Source organism: Hyla sarda, chromosome 3, assembly GCF_029499605.1.
Source record: "Hyla sarda isolate aHylSar1 chromosome 3, aHylSar1.hap1, whole genome shotgun sequence".
Lineage (NCBI taxonomy): Eukaryota > Metazoa > Chordata > Amphibia > Anura > Hylidae > Hyla > Hyla sarda.
In genome coordinates, this window is record NC_079191.1 from 6,705,155 (window position 1) to 6,719,928 (window position 14,774).

A 14,774-nucleotide genomic window follows, 5' to 3' on the forward strand; every position below is an offset into this window, starting at 1 on the left:
GTTTTTATTTGTCAATCTGGCATCCTTTGCTTGCAACGACGGCCATGCGAGTTTTCATCTGGTTTCTGTAGTGTAGTGGTTATCACGTTCGCCTAACACGCGAAAGGTCCCTTGTTTGAAACCGGGCAGAAACATGGGCTTTCCTCTTGCTTTTAGACCAAAGGCCACACCTGTTCACTTTCACTCCATTATTTTCATCCATTCGCTTTTAATTCTTGTGACTGAATGTGGAAAGCGAAAGAGGGTGGGCAGGTGGGCAGGTGGGTGGTTGGTGGCTCAACAGCCAGGTTTCTGTAGTGTAGTGGTTATCACGTTCGCCTCACACGCAAAAGGTCCCTGGTTCGAAACCGGGCAGAAACAAGGAGTTTCAGATGTTTTTGACTATTGCATGAGGAAACTTTCTTTTTTTAAGCAGGAGTGGTTTGCTTACACCGTTCTGGTAGCTTTCATCTAGTTTCTATAGTGTTGTAATGTTCACATTCACCTAACAAACGGAAGGTCCACGGGTAGAAATATGGGACTGACTCTTAATTTTTTTAGACAAAGCGACATACCTGTTCGATTTGACTTTATCATTTTCGTCATTTTGGATCTTGCACTGTTAGCAGGTTCCATGAAGAGCAAGTTTCTGGAGGTGTAGTGTTTATCACCTTTGCCTCACACACCCAAGGTCCCCAGTTCGATAGATAGCAGAAACATGGAACATCCCTATGTTTTTGGCTTTCGGACCATTGCACGATGAAACCTTGTTTTCATTTGTCAATCTGGTATCCTTTGCTTGCAACGACGGCCATGCAAGTTTTTATCTGGTTGCTGTAGTGTAGTGGTTATCATGTTTGCCTAACACGCGAAAGGTCCCCGGTTCGAAGCCGGGCACAAACATGGGCTTTCCTCTTGCTTTTAGACCAAAGGCCACACCTGTTCACTTTCACTCCATTATTTTCATCCATTCACTTTTAATTCTTGTGACTGAATGTGGAAAGCGAAAGAGGGTGGGCAGGTGGGTGGTTGCTGGCTCAACAGCCAGGTTTCTGTAGTGTAGTGGTTATCACGTTCGCCTAACACGCGAAAGGTCCCCGGTTCAAAACTGGCCAGAAACATGGGCTTTCTTCTTGCTTTTAGACAAAAGGCCACATCTGTTCACTTTCACTCCATTATTTTCATCCATTCGCTTTTAATTCTTGTTACTGAATGTGGAAAGCGAAAGAGGGTGGGCAGGTGGGTGGTTGTTAGCTCAACAGCCAGGTTTCTGTAGTGCAGTGGTTATCACGTTCGCCTAACACGCGAAAGGTCCCCGGTTCGAAACCGGACAGAAACATGGGCTTTCTTCTTGCTTTTAGACAAAAGGCCACATCTGTTCACTTTCACTCCATTATTTTCATTCATTCGCTTTTAATTCTTGTTACTGAATGTGGAAAGCAAAAGAGGGTGGGCAGGTGGGTGGTTGGTAGCTCAACAGCCATGTTTCTGTAGTGTAGTGGTTATCACGTTCGCCTAACACGCGAAAGGTCTCTGGTTCGATACCGGGCAGAAACATGGGCTTTCTTCTTGCTTTTAGACCAAAGGCCACACCTGTTCACTTTCACTCCATTATTTTCATCCATTCGCTTTTAATTCTTGTGACTGAATGTGGAAAGCGAAAGAGGGTGGGCAGGTGGGTGGTTGGTGGCTCAACAGCCAGGTTTCTGTAGTGTAGTGGTTATCACGTTCGCCTCACACGCGAAAGGTCCCTGGTTCGAAACCGGGCAGAAACAAGGAGTTTCAGTTGTTTTCGACTATTGCATGAGGAAACTTTCTTTTTTTTTAAGCAGGAGTGGTTTGCTTACACCGTTCTGGTAGCTTTCATCTAGTTTCTATAGTGTTGTAATGTTCACATTCACCTAACAAACGGAAGGTCCACGGGTAGAAATATGGGACTGACTCTTAATTTTTTTAGACAAAGCGACATACCTGTTCGATTTGACTTCATCATTTTCATCATTTTGGATCTTGCACTGTTAGCAGGTTCCATGAAGAGCAAGTTTCTGGAGGTGTAGTGTTTATCACCTTTGCCTCACACACCCAAGGTCCCCAGTTCGATAGATAGCAGAAACATGGAACATCCCTATGTTTTTGGCTTTCGGACCATTGCACGATGAAACCTTGTTTTTATTTGTCAATCTGGCATCCTTTGCTTGCAACGACGGCCATGCGCGTTTTCATCTGGTTTCTGTAGTATAGTGGCTATCACGTTCGCCTAACACGCGAAAGGTCCCTGATTCGAAACCGGGCAGAAACATGGGCTTTCCTCTTGCTTTTAGACCAAAGGCCACACCTGTTCACTTTCACTCCATTATTTTCATCCATTCGCTTTTAATTCTTGTGACTGAATGTGGAAAGCAAAAGAGGGTGGGCAGGTGGGTGGTTGTTGGCTCTACAGCCAGGTTTCTGTAGTGTAGTGGTTATCACGTTCGCCTAACACGCTTAAGGTCCCCGATTCGAAACCGGGCAGAAACATGGGCTTTCCTCTTGCTTTTAGACCAAAGGCCACACCTGTTCACTTTCACTCCATTATTTTCATCCATTCACTTTTATTTCTTGTGACTGAATGTGGAAAGCAAAAGAGGGTGGGCAGGTGGGTGGTTGTTAGCTGAACAGCCAGGTTTCTGTAGTGTAGTGGTTATCACGTTTGCCTAACACGCGAAAGGTCACCGGGCAGAAACATGGGCTTTCTTCTTGCTTTTAGACAAAAGGCCACATCTTTTCACTTTCACTCCATTATTTTCATTAATTCGCTTTTAATTCTTGTTACTGAATGTGGAAAGCAAAAGAGGGTGGGCAGGTGGGTGGTTGGTGGCTCAACAGCCAGGTTTCTGTAGTGTAGTGGTTATCACGTTCGCCTAACACGCGAAAGGTCCCCGGTTCGAAACCGGGCAGAAACATGGGCTTTCTTCTTGCTTTTAGACAAAAGACCACATCTTTTCACTTTCACTCCATTATTTTCATCCATTCGCTTTTAATTCTTGACTGAATGTGGAAAGCGAAGAAGGGTGGGCAGGTGGGTGGTTGGTGGCTCAACAGCCAGGTTTCTGTAGTGTAGTGGTTATCACGTTCGCCTCACACACGAAAGGTCCCTGGTTCGAAACCAGGCAGAAACAAGGAGTTTCAGATGTTTTTGACTATTGCATGAGGAAACTTTCTTTTTTTAAGCAGGAGTGGTTTGCTTACACCGTTCTGGTAGCTTTCATCTAGTTTCTATAGTGTTGTAATGATCACATTCACCTAACAAACGGAAGGTCCACGGGTAGAAATATGGGACTGACTCTTAAATTTTTTTAAACAAAGCGACATACCTGTTCGATTTGACTTTATCATTTTTGTCATTTTGGATCTTGCACTGTTAGCAGGTTCCATGAAGAGCAAGTTTCTGGAGGTGTAGTGTTTATCACCTTTGCCTCACACACCCAAGGTCACCAGTTCGATAGATAGCAGAAACATGGAACATCCCTATGTTTTTGGCTTTCGGACCATTGCACGATGAAACCTTGTTTTCATTTGTCAATCTGGCATCCTTTGCTTGCAACGACGGCCATTCGAGTTTTCATCTGGTTTCTGTAGTGTAGTGGTTATCACGTTCGCCTAACACGCGAAAGGTCCCTTGTTTGAAACCGGGCAGAAACATGGGCTTTCCTCTTGCTTTTAGACCAAAGGCCACACCTGTTCACTTTCACTCCATTATTTTCATCCATTCGCTTTTAATTCTTGTGACTGAATGTGGAAAGCGAAAGAGGGTGGGCAGGTGGGTGGTTGTTGGCTCAACAGCCAGGTTTCTGTAGTGTAGTGGTTATCATGTTCGCCTAACACGCGAAAGGTCTCCGGTTCGAAACCGGGCAGAAACATGGGCTTTCTTCTTGCTTTTAGACAAAAGGCCACATCTGTTCACTTTCACTCCATTATTTTCATCCATTCGCTTTTAATTCTTGTTACTGAATGTGGAAAGCAAAAGAGGGTGGGCAGGTGGGTGGTTGGTGGCTCAACAGCCATGTTTCTGTAGTGTAGTGGTTATCACGTTCGCCTCACACGCGAAAGGGCCCTGGTTCGAAACCGGGCACAAACAAGGAGTTTCAGATGTTTTTGACTATTGCATGAGGAAACTTTCTTTTTTTAAGCAGGAGTGGTTTGCTTACACCGTTCTGGTAGCTTTCATCTAGTTTCTATAGTGTTGTAATGTTCACATTCACCTAACAAACGGAAGGTCCACGGGTAGAAATATGGGACTGACTCTTAATTTTTTTAGACAAAGCGACATACCTGTTCGATTTGACTTTATCGTTTTCGTCATTTTGGATCTTGCACTGTTAGCAGGTTCCATGAAGAGCAAGTTTCTGGAGGTGTAGTGTTTATCACCTTTGCCTCACACACCCAAGGTCCCCAGTTCGATAGATAGCAGAAACATGGAACATCCCTATGTTTTTGGCTTTCGGACCATTGCACGATGAAACCTTGTTTTCATTTGTCAATCTGGTATCCTTTGCTTGCAACGACGGCCATGCGAGTTTTCATCTGGTTTCTGTAGTGTAGTGGCTATCACGTTCGCCTAACACGCGAAAGGTCCCCGGTTCGAAGCCGGGCACAAACATGGGCTTTCCTCTTGCTTTTAGACCAAAGGCCACACCTGTTCACTTTCACTCCATTATTTTCATTCATTCGCTTTTAATTCTTGTTACTGAATGTGGAAAGCAAAAGAGGGTGGGCAGGTGGGTGGTTGGTAGCTCAACAGCCATGTTTCTGTAGTGTAGTGGTTATCACGTTCGCCTAACACGCGAAAGGTCTCTGGTTCGATACCGGGCAGAAACATGGGCTTTCTTCTTGCTTTTAGACCAAAGGCCACACCTGTTCACTTTCACTCCATTATTTTCATCCATTCGCTTTTAATTCTTGTGACTGAATGTGGAAAGCGAAAGAGGGTGGGCAGGTGGGTGGTTGGTGGCTCAACAGCCAGGTTTCTGTAGTGTAGTGGTTATCACGTTCGCCTCACACGCGAAAGGTCCCTGGTTCGAAACCGGGCAGAAACAAGGAGTTTCAGTTGTTTTCGACTATTGCATGAGGAAACTTTCTTTTTTTTTAAGCAGGAGTGGTTTGCTTACACCGTTCTGGTAGCTTTCATCTAGTTTCTATAGTGTTGTAATGTTCACATTCACCTAACAAACGGAAGGTCCACGGGTAGAAATATGGGACTGACTCTTAATTTTTTTAGACAAAGCGACATACCTGTTCGATTTGACTTCATCATTTTCATCATTTTGGATCTTGCACTGTTAGCAGGTTCCATGAAGAGCAAGTTTCTGGAGGTGTAGTGTTTATCACCTTTGCCTCACACACCCAAGGTCCCCAGTTCGATAGATAGCAGAAACATGGAACATCCCTATGTTTTTGGCTTTCGGACCATTGCACGATGAAACCTTGTTTTTATTTGTCAATCTGGCATCCTTTGCTTGCAACGACGGCCATGCGCGTTTTCATCTGGTTTCTGTAGTATAGTGGCTATCACGTTCGCCTAACACGCGAAAGGTCCCTGATTCGAAACCGGGCAGAAACATGGGCTTTCCTCTTGCTTTTAGACCAAAGGCCACACCTGTTCACTTTCACTCCATTATTTTCATCCATTCGCTTTTAATTCTTGTGACTGAATGTGGAAAGCAAAAGAGGGTGGGCAGGTGGGTGGTTGTTGGCTCTACAGCCAGGTTTCTGTAGTGTAGTGGTTATCACGTTCGCCTAACACGCTTAAGGTCCCCGATTCGAAACCGGGCAGAAACATGGGCTTTCCTCTTGCTTTTAGACCAAAGGCCACACCTGTTCACTTTCACTCCATTATTTTCATCCATTCACTTTTATTTCTTGTGACTGAATGTGGAAAGCAAAAGAGGGTGGGCAGGTGGGTGGTTGTTAGCTGAACAGCCAGGTTTCTGTAGTGTAGTGGTTATCACGTTTGCCTAACACGCGAAAGGTCACCGGGCAGAAACATGGGCTTTCTTCTTGCTTTTAGACAAAAGGCCACATCTTTTCACTTTCACTCCATTATTTTCATTAATTCGCTTTTAATTCTTGTTACTGAATGTGGAAAGCAAAAGAGGGTGGGCAGGTGGGTGGTTGGTGGCTCAACAGCCAGGTTTCTGTAGTGTAGTGGTTATCACGTTCGCCTAACACGCGAAAGGTCCCCGGTTCGAAACCGGGCAGAAACATGGGCTTTCTTCTTGCTTTTAGACAAAAGACCACATCTTTTCACTTTCACTCCATTATTTTCATCCATTCGCTTTTAATTCTTGACTGAATGTGGAAAGCGAAGAAGGGTGGGCAGGTGGGTGGTTGGTGGCTCAACAGCCAGGTTTCTGTAGTGTAGTGGTTATCACGTTCGCCTCACACACGAAAGGTCCCTGGTTCGAAACCAGGCAGAAACAAGGAGTTTCAGATGTTTTTGACTATTGCATGAGGAAACTTTCTTTTTTTAAGCAGGAGTGGTTTGCTTACACCGTTCTGGTAGCTTTCATCTAGTTTCTATAGTGTTGTAATGATCACATTCACCTAACAAACGGAAGGTCCACGGGTAGAAATATGGGACTGACTCTTAAATTTTTTTAAACAAAGCGACATACCTGTTCGATTTGACTTTATCATTTTTGTCATTTTGGATCTTGCACTGTTAGCAGGTTCCATGAAGAGCAAGTTTCTGGAGGTGTAGTGTTTATCACCTTTGCCTCACACACCCAAGGTCACCAGTTCGATAGATAGCAGAAACATGGAACATCCCTATGTTTTTGGCTTTCGGACCATTGCACGATGAAACCTTGTTTTCATTTGTCAATCTGGCATCCTTTGCTTGCAACGACGGCCATTCGAGTTTTCATCTGGTTTCTGTAGTGTAGTGGTTATCACGTTCGCCTAACACGCGAAAGGTCCCTTGTTTGAAACCGGGCAGAAACATGGGCTTTCCTCTTGCTTTTAGACCAAAGGCCACACCTGTTCACTTTCACTCCATTATTTTCATCCATTCGCTTTTAATTCTTGTGACTGAATGTGGAAAGCGAAAGAGGGTGGGCAGGTGGGTGGTTGTTGGCTCAACAGCCAGGTTTCTGTAGTGTAGTGGTTATCATGTTCGCCTAACACGCGAAAGGTCTCCGGTTCGAAACCGGGCAGAAACATGGGCTTTCTTCTTGCTTTTAGACAAAAGGCCACATCTGTTCACTTTCACTCCATTATTTTCATCCATTCGCTTTTAATTCTTGTTACTGAATGTGGAAAGCAAAAGAGGGTGGGCAGGTGGGTGGTTGGTGGCTCAACAGCCATGTTTCTGTAGTGTAGTGGTTATCACGTTCGCCTCACACGCGAAAGGGCCCTGGTTCGAAACCGGGCACAAACAAGGAGTTTCAGATGTTTTTGACTATTGCATGAGGAAACTTTCTTTTTTTAAGCAGGAGTGGTTTGCTTACACCGTTCTGGTAGCTTTCATCTAGTTTCTATAGTGTTGTAATGTTCACATTCACCTAACAAACGGAAGGTCCACGGGTAGAAATATGGGACTGACTCTTAATTTTTTTAGACAAAGCGACATACCTGTTCGATTTGACTTTATCGTTTTCGTCATTTTGGATCTTGCACTGTTAGCAGGTTCCATGAAGAGCAAGTTTCTGGAGGTGTAGTGTTTATCACCTTTGCCTCACACACCCAAGGTCCCCAGTTCGATAGATAGCAGAAACATGGAACATCCCTATGTTTTTGGCTTTCGGACCATTGCACGATGAAACCTTGTTTTCATTTGTCAATCTGGTATCCTTTGCTTGCAACGACGGCCATGCGAGTTTTCATCTGGTTTCTGTAGTGTAGTGGCTATCACGTTCGCCTAACACGCGAAAGGTCCCCGGTTCGAAGCCGGGCACAAACATGGGCTTTCCTCTTGCTTTTAGACCAAAGGCCACACCTGTTCACTTTCACTCCATTATTTTCATCCATTCACTTTTAATTCTTGTGACTGAATGTGGAAAGCGAAAGAGGGTGGGCAGGTGGGTGGTTGTTAGCTCAACAGCCAGGTTTCTGTAGTGTAGTGGTTATCACGTTCGCCTAACACGCGAAAGGTCCCCGGTTCGAAACCGGGCAGAAACATGGGCTTTCTTCTTGCTTTTAGACAAAAGGCCACATCTGTTCACTTTCACTCCATTATTTTCATTCATTCGCTTTTAATTCTTGTTACTGAATGTGGAAAGCAAAAGAGGGTGGGCAGGTGGGTGGTTGGTGGCTCAACAGCCAGGTTTCTGTAGTGTAGTGGTTATCACGTTCGCCTAACACGCGAAAGGTCTCTGGTTCGATACCGGGCAGAAACATGGGCTTTCTTCTTGCTTTTAGACCAAAGGCCACATCTGTTCACTTTCACTCCATTATTTTCATCCATTCGCTTTTAATTCTTGTGACTGAATGTGGAAAGCGAAAGAGGGTGGGCAGGTGGGTGGTTGGTGGCTCAACAGCCAGGTTTCTGTAGTGTAGTGGTTATCACGTTCGCCTCACACGTGAAAGGTCCCTGGTTCGAAACCCGGCAGAAACAAGGAGTTTCAGTTGTTTTCGACTATTGCATGAGGAAACTTTCTTTTTTTTTAAGCAGGAGTGGTTTGCTTACACCGTTCTGGTAGCTTTCATCTAGTTTCTATAGTGTTGTAATGTTCACATTCACCTAACAAACGGAAGGTCCACGGGTAGAAATATGGGACTGACTCTTAATTTTTTTAGACAAAGCGACATACCTGTTCGATTTGACTTCATCATTTTCATCATTTTGGATCTTGCACTGTTAGCAGGTTCCATGAAGAGCAAGTTTCTGGAGGTGTAGTGTTTATCACCTTTGCCTCACACACCCAAGGTCCCCAGTTCGATAGATAGCAGAAACATGGAACATCCCTATGTTTTTGGCTTTCGGACCATTGCACGATGAAACCTTGTTTTTATTTGTCAATCTGGCATCCTTTGCTTGCAACGACGGCCATGCGAGTTTTCATCTGGTTTCTGTAGTGTAGTGGCTATCACGTTCGCCTAACACGCGAAAGGTCCCTGATTCGAAACCGGGCAGAAACATGGGCTTTCCTCTTGCTTTTAGACCAAAGGCCACATCTGTTCACTTTCACTCCATTATTTTCATCCATTCGCTTTTAATTCTTGTGACTGAATGTGGAAAGCGAAAGAGGGTGGGCAGGTGGGTGGTTGGTGGCTCAACAGCCAGGTTTCTGTAGTGTAGTGGTTATCACGTTCGCCTAACATGCTTAAGGTCCCCGATTCGAAACCGGGCAGAAACATGGGCTTTCTTCTTGCTTTTAGACAAAAGACCACATCTTTTCACTTTCACTCCATTATTTTCATCCATTCGCTTTTAATTCTTGACTGAATGTGGAAAGCGAAGAAGGGTGGGCAGGTGGGTGGATGGTGGCTCAACAGCCAGGTTTCTGTAGTGTAGTGGTTATCACGTTCGTCTCACACGCGAAAGGTCCCTGGTTCGAAACCAGGCAGAAACAAGGAGTTTCAGATGTTTTTGACTATTGCATGAGGAAACTTTCTTTTTTTAAGCAGGAGTGGTTTGCTTACACCGTTCTGGTAGCTTTCATCTAGTTTCTATAGTGTTGTAATGATCACATTCACCTAACAAACGGAAGGTCCACGGGTAGAAATATGGGACTGACTCTTAAATTTTTTTAAACAAAGCGACATACCTGTTCGATTTGACTTTATCATTTTTGTCATTTTGGATCTTGCACTGTTAGCAGGTTCCATGAAGAGCAAGTTTCTGGAGGTGTAGTGTTTATCACCTTTGCCTCACACACCCAAGGTCACCAGTTCGATAGATAGCAGAAACATGGAACATCCCTATGTTTTTGGCTTTCGGACCATTGCACGATGAAACCTTGTTTTCATTTGTCAATCTGGCATCCTTTGCTTGCAACGACGGCCATGCGAGTTTTCATCTGGTTTCTGTAGTGTAGTGGTTCTCACGTTCGCCTAACACGCGAAAGGTCCCTTGTTTGAAACCGGGCAGAAACATGGGCTTTCCTCTTGCTTTTAGACCAAAGGCCACACCTGTTCACTTTCACTCCATTATTTTCATCCATTCGCTTTTAATTCTTGTGACTGAATGTGGAAAGCGAAAGAGGGTGGGCAGGTGGGTGGTTGTTGGCTCAACAGCCAGGTTTCTGTAGTGTAGTGGTTATCACGTTCGCCTAACACGCGAAAGGTCTCCGGTTCGAAACCGGGCAGAAACATGGGCTTTCTTCTTGCTTTTAGACAAAAGGCCACATCTGTTCACTTTCACTCCATTATTTTCATCCATTCGCTTTTAATTCTTGTTACTGAATGTGGAAAGCAAAAGAGGGTGGGCAGGTGGGTGGTTGGTGGCTCAACAGCCATGTTTCTGTAGTGTAGTGGTTATCAAGCTCGCCTAACACGCGAAAGGTCCCTGGTTCGAAACCGGGCAGAAACAAGGAGATTCAGATGTTTTCGACTATTGCATGAGGAAACTTTCTTTTTTTTAAGCAGGAGTGGTTTGCTTACACCGTTCTGGTAGCTTTCATCTAGTTTCTATAGTGTTGTAATGTTCACATTCACCTAACAAACGGAAGGTCCACGGGTAGAAATATGGGACTGACTCTTAATTTTTTTAGACAAAGCGACATACCTGTTCGATTTGACTTTATCATTTTCATCATTTTGGATCTTGCACTGTTAGCAGGTTCCATGAAGAGCAAGTTTCTGGAGGTGTAGTGTTTATCACCTTTGCCTCACACACCCAAGGTCCCCAGTTCGATAGATAGCAGAAACATGGAACATCCCTATGTTTTTGGCTTTCGGACCATTGCACGATGAAACCTTGTTTTTATTTGTCAATCTGGCATCCTTTGCTTGCAACGACGGCCATGCGAGTTTTCATCTGGTTTCTGTAGTGTAGTGGCTATCACGTTCGCCTAACACGCGAAAGGTCCCTGATTCGAAACCGGGCAGAAACATGGGCTTTCCTCTTGCTTTTAGACCAAAGGCCACACCTGTTCACTTTCACTCCATTATTTTCATCCATTCGCTTTTAATTCTTGTGACTGAATGTGGAAAGCGAAAGAGGGTGGGCAGGTGGGTGGTTGGTGGCTCAACAGCCAGGTTTCTGTAGAGTAGTGGTTATCACGTTCGCCTCACACGCGAAAGGTCCCTGGTTCGAAACCAGGCAGAAACAAGGAGTTTCAGATGTTTTTGACTATTGCATGAGGAAACTTTCTTTTTTTAAGCAGGAGTGGTTTGCTTACACCGTTCTGGTAGCTTTAATCTAGTTTCTATAGTGTTGTAATGATCACATTCACCTAACAAACGGAAGGTCCACGGGTAGAAATATGGGACTGACTCTTAATTTATTTAGACAAAGCGACATACCTGTTCGATTTGACTTTATCATTTTCGTCATTTTGGATCTTGCACTGTTAGCAGGTTCCATGAAGAGCAAGTTTCTGGAGGTGTAGTGTTTATCACCTTTGCCTCACACACCCAAGGTCCCCAGTTCGATAGATAGCAGAAACATGGAACATTCCTATGTTTTTGGCTTTCGGACCATTGCACGATGAAACCTTGTTTTTATTTGTCAATCTGGCATCCTTTGCTTGCAACGACGGCCATGCGAGTTTTCATCTGGTTTCTGTAGTGTAGTGGTTATCACGTTCGCCTAACACGCGAAAGGTCCCCGGTTCGAAACCGGGCAGAATCATGGGCTTTCTTCTTGCTTTTAGACAAAAGGCCACATCTGTTCACTTTCACTCCATTATTTTCATCCATTCGCTTTTAATTCTTGTGACTGAATGTGGAAAGCGAAAGAGAGTGGGCAGGTGGGTGGTTGGTGGCTCAACAGCCAGGTTTCTGTAGTGTAGTGGTTATCACGTTCGCCTAACACGCGAAAGGTCCCCGGTTCGAAACCGGGCAGAAACATGGGCTTTCTTCTTGCTTTTAGACAAAAGACCACATCTTTTCACTTTCACTCCATTATTTTCATCCATTCGCTTTTAATTCTTGACTGAATGTGGAAAGCGAAGGAGGGTGAGCAGGTGGGTGGTTGGTGGCTCAACAGCCAGGTTTCTGTAGTGTAGTGGTTATCACATTCGCCTCACACGCGAAAGGTCCCTGGTTCGAAACCAGGCAGAAACAAGGAGTTTCAGATGTTTTTGACTATTGCATGAGGAAACTTTCTTTTTTTAAGCAGGAGTGGTTTGCTTACACCGTTCTGGTAGCTTTAATCTAGTTTCTATAGTGTTGTAATGATCACATTCACCTAACAAACGGAAGGTCCACGGGTAGAAATATGGGACTGACTCTTAATTTTTTTAGACAAAGCGACATACCTGTTCGATTTGACTTTATCATTTTCGTCATTTTGGATCTTGCACTGTTAGCAGATTCCATGAAGAGCAAGTTTCTGGAGGTGTAGTGTTTATCACCTTTGCCTCACACACCCAAGGTCCCCAGTTCGATAGATAGCAGAAACATGGAACATCCCTATGTTTTTGGCTTTCGGACCATTGCACGATGAAACCTTGTTCTTATTTGTCAATCTGGTATCCTTTGCTTGCAACGACGGCCATGCGAGTTTTCATCTGGTTTCTGTAGTGTAGTGGCTATCACGTTCGCCTAACACGCGAAAGGTCCCTGATTGGAAACCGGGCAGAAACATGGGCTTTCCTTTTGCTTTTAGACCAAAGGCCACATCTGTTCACTTTCACTCCATTATTTTCATCCATTCGCTTTTAATTCTTGTGACTGAATGTGGAAAGCGAAAGAGGGTGTGCAGGTGGGTGGGTGGTTGGTGGATCAACAGCCAGGTTTCTGTAGTGTAGTGGTTATCACGTTCGCCTAACACGCGAAAGGTCCCCGGTTCGAAACTGGGCAGAAACATGAGCTTTCTTATTGCTTTTAGACAAAAGGCCACATCTGTTCACTTTCACTCCATTATTTTCATCCATTCGCTTTTAGTTCTTGTTACTGGATGTGGAAAGCAAAAGAGGGTGGGCAGGTGGGTGGTTGGTGGCTCAACAGCCATGTTTCTGTAGTGTAGTGGTTATCACGTTCGCCTCACACGCGAAAGGTCCCTGGCTCGAAACCGGGCAGAAACAAGGAGTTTCAGATGTTTTTGACTATTGCATAAGGAAACTTTCTTTTTTTAAGCAGGAGTGGTTTTCTTACACCGTTCTGGTAGCTTTCATCTAGTTTCTATAGTGTTGTAATGTTCACATTCACCTAACAAACGGAAGGTCCACGGGTAGAAATATGGGACTGACTCTTAATTTTTTTAGACAAAGCGACATACCTGTTCGATTTGACTTTATCGTTTTCGTCATTTTGGATCTTGCACTGTTAGCAGGTTCCATGAAGAGCAAGTTTCTGGAGGTGTAGTGTTTATCACCTTTGCCTCACACACCCAAGGTCCCCAGTTCGATAGATAGCAGAAACATGGAACATCCCTATGTTTTTGGCTTTCGGACCATTGCACGATGAAACCTTGTTTTCATTTGTCAATTTGGTATCCTTTGCTTGCAACGACGGCCATGCGAGTTTTCATCTGGTTTCTGTAGTGTAGTGGCTATCACGTTCGCCTAACACGCGAAAGGTCCCCGGTTCGAAGCCGGGCACAAACATGGGCTTTCCTCTTGCTTTTAGACCAAAGGCCACATCTGTTCACTTTCACTCCATTATTTTCATCCATTCGCTTTTAATTCTTGTGACTGAATGTGGAAAGCAAAAGAGCGTGGGCAGGTGGGTGGTTGTTAGCTCAACAGCCAGGTTTCTGTAGTGTAGTGGTTATCACGTTCGCCTAACACGCGAAAGGTCCCTGGTTCGAAACCGGGCAGAAACATGGGCTTTCTTCTTGCTTTTAGACAAAAGGCCACATCTGTTCACTTTCGCTCCATTATTTTCATCCATTCGCTTTTAATTCTTGTAACTGAATGTGGAAAGCGAAAGAGGGTGGGCAGGTGGGTGGTTGGAGGCTCAACAGGCAGGTTTCTGTAGTGTAGTGGTTATCACGTTCGCCTCGCACGCGAAAGGTCCCTGGTTCGAAACCGGGCAGAAACAAGGAGTTTCAGATGTTTTTGACTATTGCATGAGGAAACTTTCTTTTTTTTAAGCAGGAGTGGTTTGCTTACACCGTTCTGGTAGCTTTCATCTAGTTTCTATAGTGTTGTAATGTTCACATTCACCTAACAAACGGAAGGTCCACGGCTAGAAATATGGGACTGACTCTTAATTTTTTTAGACAAAGCGACATACCTGTTTGATTTGACTTTATCATTTTCGTCATTTTGGATCTTGCACTGTTAGCAGGTTCCATGATGAGCAAGTTTCTGGAGGTGTAGTGTTTATCACCTTTGCCTCACACACCCAAGGTCCCCAGTTCGATAGATAGCAGAAACATGGAACATCCCTATGTTTTTGGCTTTCGGACCATTGCACGATGAAACCTTGTTTTTATTTGTCAATCTGGCATCCTTTGCTTGCAACGACGGCCATGCGAGTTTTCATCTGGTTTCTGTAGTGTAGTGGCTATCACGTTCGCCTAACACGCGAAAGGTCCCTGATTCGAAACCGGGCAGAAACATGGGCTTTCCTCTTGATTTTAGACCAAAGGCCACATCTGTTCACTTTCACTCCATTATTTTCATCCATTCGCTTTTAATTCTTGTGACTGAATGTGGAAAGCGAAAGAGGATGGGCAGGTGGGTGGTTGTTGGCTCAACAGCCAG

At 44.5% G+C, this 14,774-nt stretch overlaps 26 non-coding genes across 26 annotated transcripts; all 26 read left to right on the forward strand.

Annotated features, from left to right (window-relative positions):
* Nucleotides 1-287: 287 nt before the first annotated feature.
* TRNAV-CAC (transfer RNA valine (anticodon CAC)) lies at nt 288-360 on the forward strand. The gene has a single exon. It is a non-coding gene; the product is annotated as a tRNA-Val (tRNA).
* A 1,103-nt stretch (nt 361-1,463) lies between these two features.
* Nucleotides 1,464-1,536, forward strand: TRNAV-AAC (transfer RNA valine (anticodon AAC)). Its single transcript has one exon. It is a non-coding gene; the product is annotated as a tRNA-Val (tRNA).
* Nucleotides 1,537-1,681: 145 nt separating this feature from the next.
* On the forward strand, nt 1,682-1,754 carry TRNAV-CAC (transfer RNA valine (anticodon CAC)). The gene has a single exon. It is a non-coding gene; the product is annotated as a tRNA-Val (tRNA).
* Nucleotides 1,755-2,848: 1,094 nt separating this feature from the next.
* Nucleotides 2,849-2,921, forward strand: TRNAV-AAC (transfer RNA valine (anticodon AAC)). Its single transcript has one exon. It is a non-coding gene; the product is annotated as a tRNA-Val (tRNA).
* Nucleotides 2,922-3,064: 143 nt separating this feature from the next.
* TRNAV-CAC (transfer RNA valine (anticodon CAC)) lies at nt 3,065-3,137 on the forward strand. Its single transcript has one exon. It is a non-coding gene; the product is annotated as a tRNA-Val (tRNA).
* A 668-nt stretch (nt 3,138-3,805) lies between these two features.
* TRNAV-AAC (transfer RNA valine (anticodon AAC)) lies at nt 3,806-3,878 on the forward strand. The gene has a single exon. It is a non-coding gene; the product is annotated as a tRNA-Val (tRNA).
* A 145-nt stretch (nt 3,879-4,023) lies between these two features.
* TRNAV-CAC (transfer RNA valine (anticodon CAC)) lies at nt 4,024-4,096 on the forward strand. Its single transcript has one exon. It is a non-coding gene; the product is annotated as a tRNA-Val (tRNA).
* Nucleotides 4,097-4,763: 667 nt separating this feature from the next.
* On the forward strand, nt 4,764-4,836 carry TRNAV-AAC (transfer RNA valine (anticodon AAC)). The gene has a single exon. It is a non-coding gene; the product is annotated as a tRNA-Val (tRNA).
* Nucleotides 4,837-4,981: 145 nt separating this feature from the next.
* Nucleotides 4,982-5,054, forward strand: TRNAV-CAC (transfer RNA valine (anticodon CAC)). The gene has a single exon. It is a non-coding gene; the product is annotated as a tRNA-Val (tRNA).
* A 1,094-nt stretch (nt 5,055-6,148) lies between these two features.
* Nucleotides 6,149-6,221, forward strand: TRNAV-AAC (transfer RNA valine (anticodon AAC)). Its single transcript has one exon. It is a non-coding gene; the product is annotated as a tRNA-Val (tRNA).
* Nucleotides 6,222-6,364: 143 nt separating this feature from the next.
* On the forward strand, nt 6,365-6,437 carry TRNAV-CAC (transfer RNA valine (anticodon CAC)). The gene has a single exon. It is a non-coding gene; the product is annotated as a tRNA-Val (tRNA).
* Nucleotides 6,438-7,105: 668 nt separating this feature from the next.
* On the forward strand, nt 7,106-7,178 carry TRNAV-AAC (transfer RNA valine (anticodon AAC)). The gene has a single exon. It is a non-coding gene; the product is annotated as a tRNA-Val (tRNA).
* Nucleotides 7,179-7,323: 145 nt separating this feature from the next.
* Nucleotides 7,324-7,396, forward strand: TRNAV-CAC (transfer RNA valine (anticodon CAC)). The gene has a single exon. It is a non-coding gene; the product is annotated as a tRNA-Val (tRNA).
* A 667-nt stretch (nt 7,397-8,063) lies between these two features.
* On the forward strand, nt 8,064-8,136 carry TRNAV-AAC (transfer RNA valine (anticodon AAC)). Its single transcript has one exon. It is a non-coding gene; the product is annotated as a tRNA-Val (tRNA).
* A 145-nt stretch (nt 8,137-8,281) lies between these two features.
* Nucleotides 8,282-8,354, forward strand: TRNAV-AAC (transfer RNA valine (anticodon AAC)). The gene has a single exon. It is a non-coding gene; the product is annotated as a tRNA-Val (tRNA).
* A 145-nt stretch (nt 8,355-8,499) lies between these two features.
* Nucleotides 8,500-8,572, forward strand: TRNAV-CAC (transfer RNA valine (anticodon CAC)). The gene has a single exon. It is a non-coding gene; the product is annotated as a tRNA-Val (tRNA).
* Nucleotides 8,573-9,457: 885 nt separating this feature from the next.
* Nucleotides 9,458-9,530, forward strand: TRNAV-CAC (transfer RNA valine (anticodon CAC)). Its single transcript has one exon. It is a non-coding gene; the product is annotated as a tRNA-Val (tRNA).
* A 668-nt stretch (nt 9,531-10,198) lies between these two features.
* Nucleotides 10,199-10,271, forward strand: TRNAV-AAC (transfer RNA valine (anticodon AAC)). The gene has a single exon. It is a non-coding gene; the product is annotated as a tRNA-Val (tRNA).
* An 886-nt stretch (nt 10,272-11,157) lies between these two features.
* TRNAV-CAC (transfer RNA valine (anticodon CAC)) lies at nt 11,158-11,230 on the forward strand. The gene has a single exon. It is a non-coding gene; the product is annotated as a tRNA-Val (tRNA).
* A 448-nt stretch (nt 11,231-11,678) lies between these two features.
* On the forward strand, nt 11,679-11,752 carry TRNAV-AAC (transfer RNA valine (anticodon AAC)). The gene has a single exon. It is a non-coding gene; the product is annotated as a tRNA-Val (tRNA).
* A 145-nt stretch (nt 11,753-11,897) lies between these two features.
* Nucleotides 11,898-11,970, forward strand: TRNAV-AAC (transfer RNA valine (anticodon AAC)). The gene has a single exon. It is a non-coding gene; the product is annotated as a tRNA-Val (tRNA).
* A 143-nt stretch (nt 11,971-12,113) lies between these two features.
* On the forward strand, nt 12,114-12,186 carry TRNAV-CAC (transfer RNA valine (anticodon CAC)). Its single transcript has one exon. It is a non-coding gene; the product is annotated as a tRNA-Val (tRNA).
* A 671-nt stretch (nt 12,187-12,857) lies between these two features.
* TRNAV-AAC (transfer RNA valine (anticodon AAC)) lies at nt 12,858-12,930 on the forward strand. The gene has a single exon. It is a non-coding gene; the product is annotated as a tRNA-Val (tRNA).
* Nucleotides 12,931-13,075: 145 nt separating this feature from the next.
* Nucleotides 13,076-13,148, forward strand: TRNAV-CAC (transfer RNA valine (anticodon CAC)). Its single transcript has one exon. It is a non-coding gene; the product is annotated as a tRNA-Val (tRNA).
* A 667-nt stretch (nt 13,149-13,815) lies between these two features.
* On the forward strand, nt 13,816-13,888 carry TRNAV-AAC (transfer RNA valine (anticodon AAC)). Its single transcript has one exon. It is a non-coding gene; the product is annotated as a tRNA-Val (tRNA).
* Nucleotides 13,889-14,033: 145 nt separating this feature from the next.
* TRNAA-CGC (transfer RNA alanine (anticodon CGC)) lies at nt 14,034-14,106 on the forward strand. The gene has a single exon. It is a non-coding gene; the product is annotated as a tRNA-Ala (tRNA).
* Nucleotides 14,107-14,774: the final 668 nt, after the last annotated feature.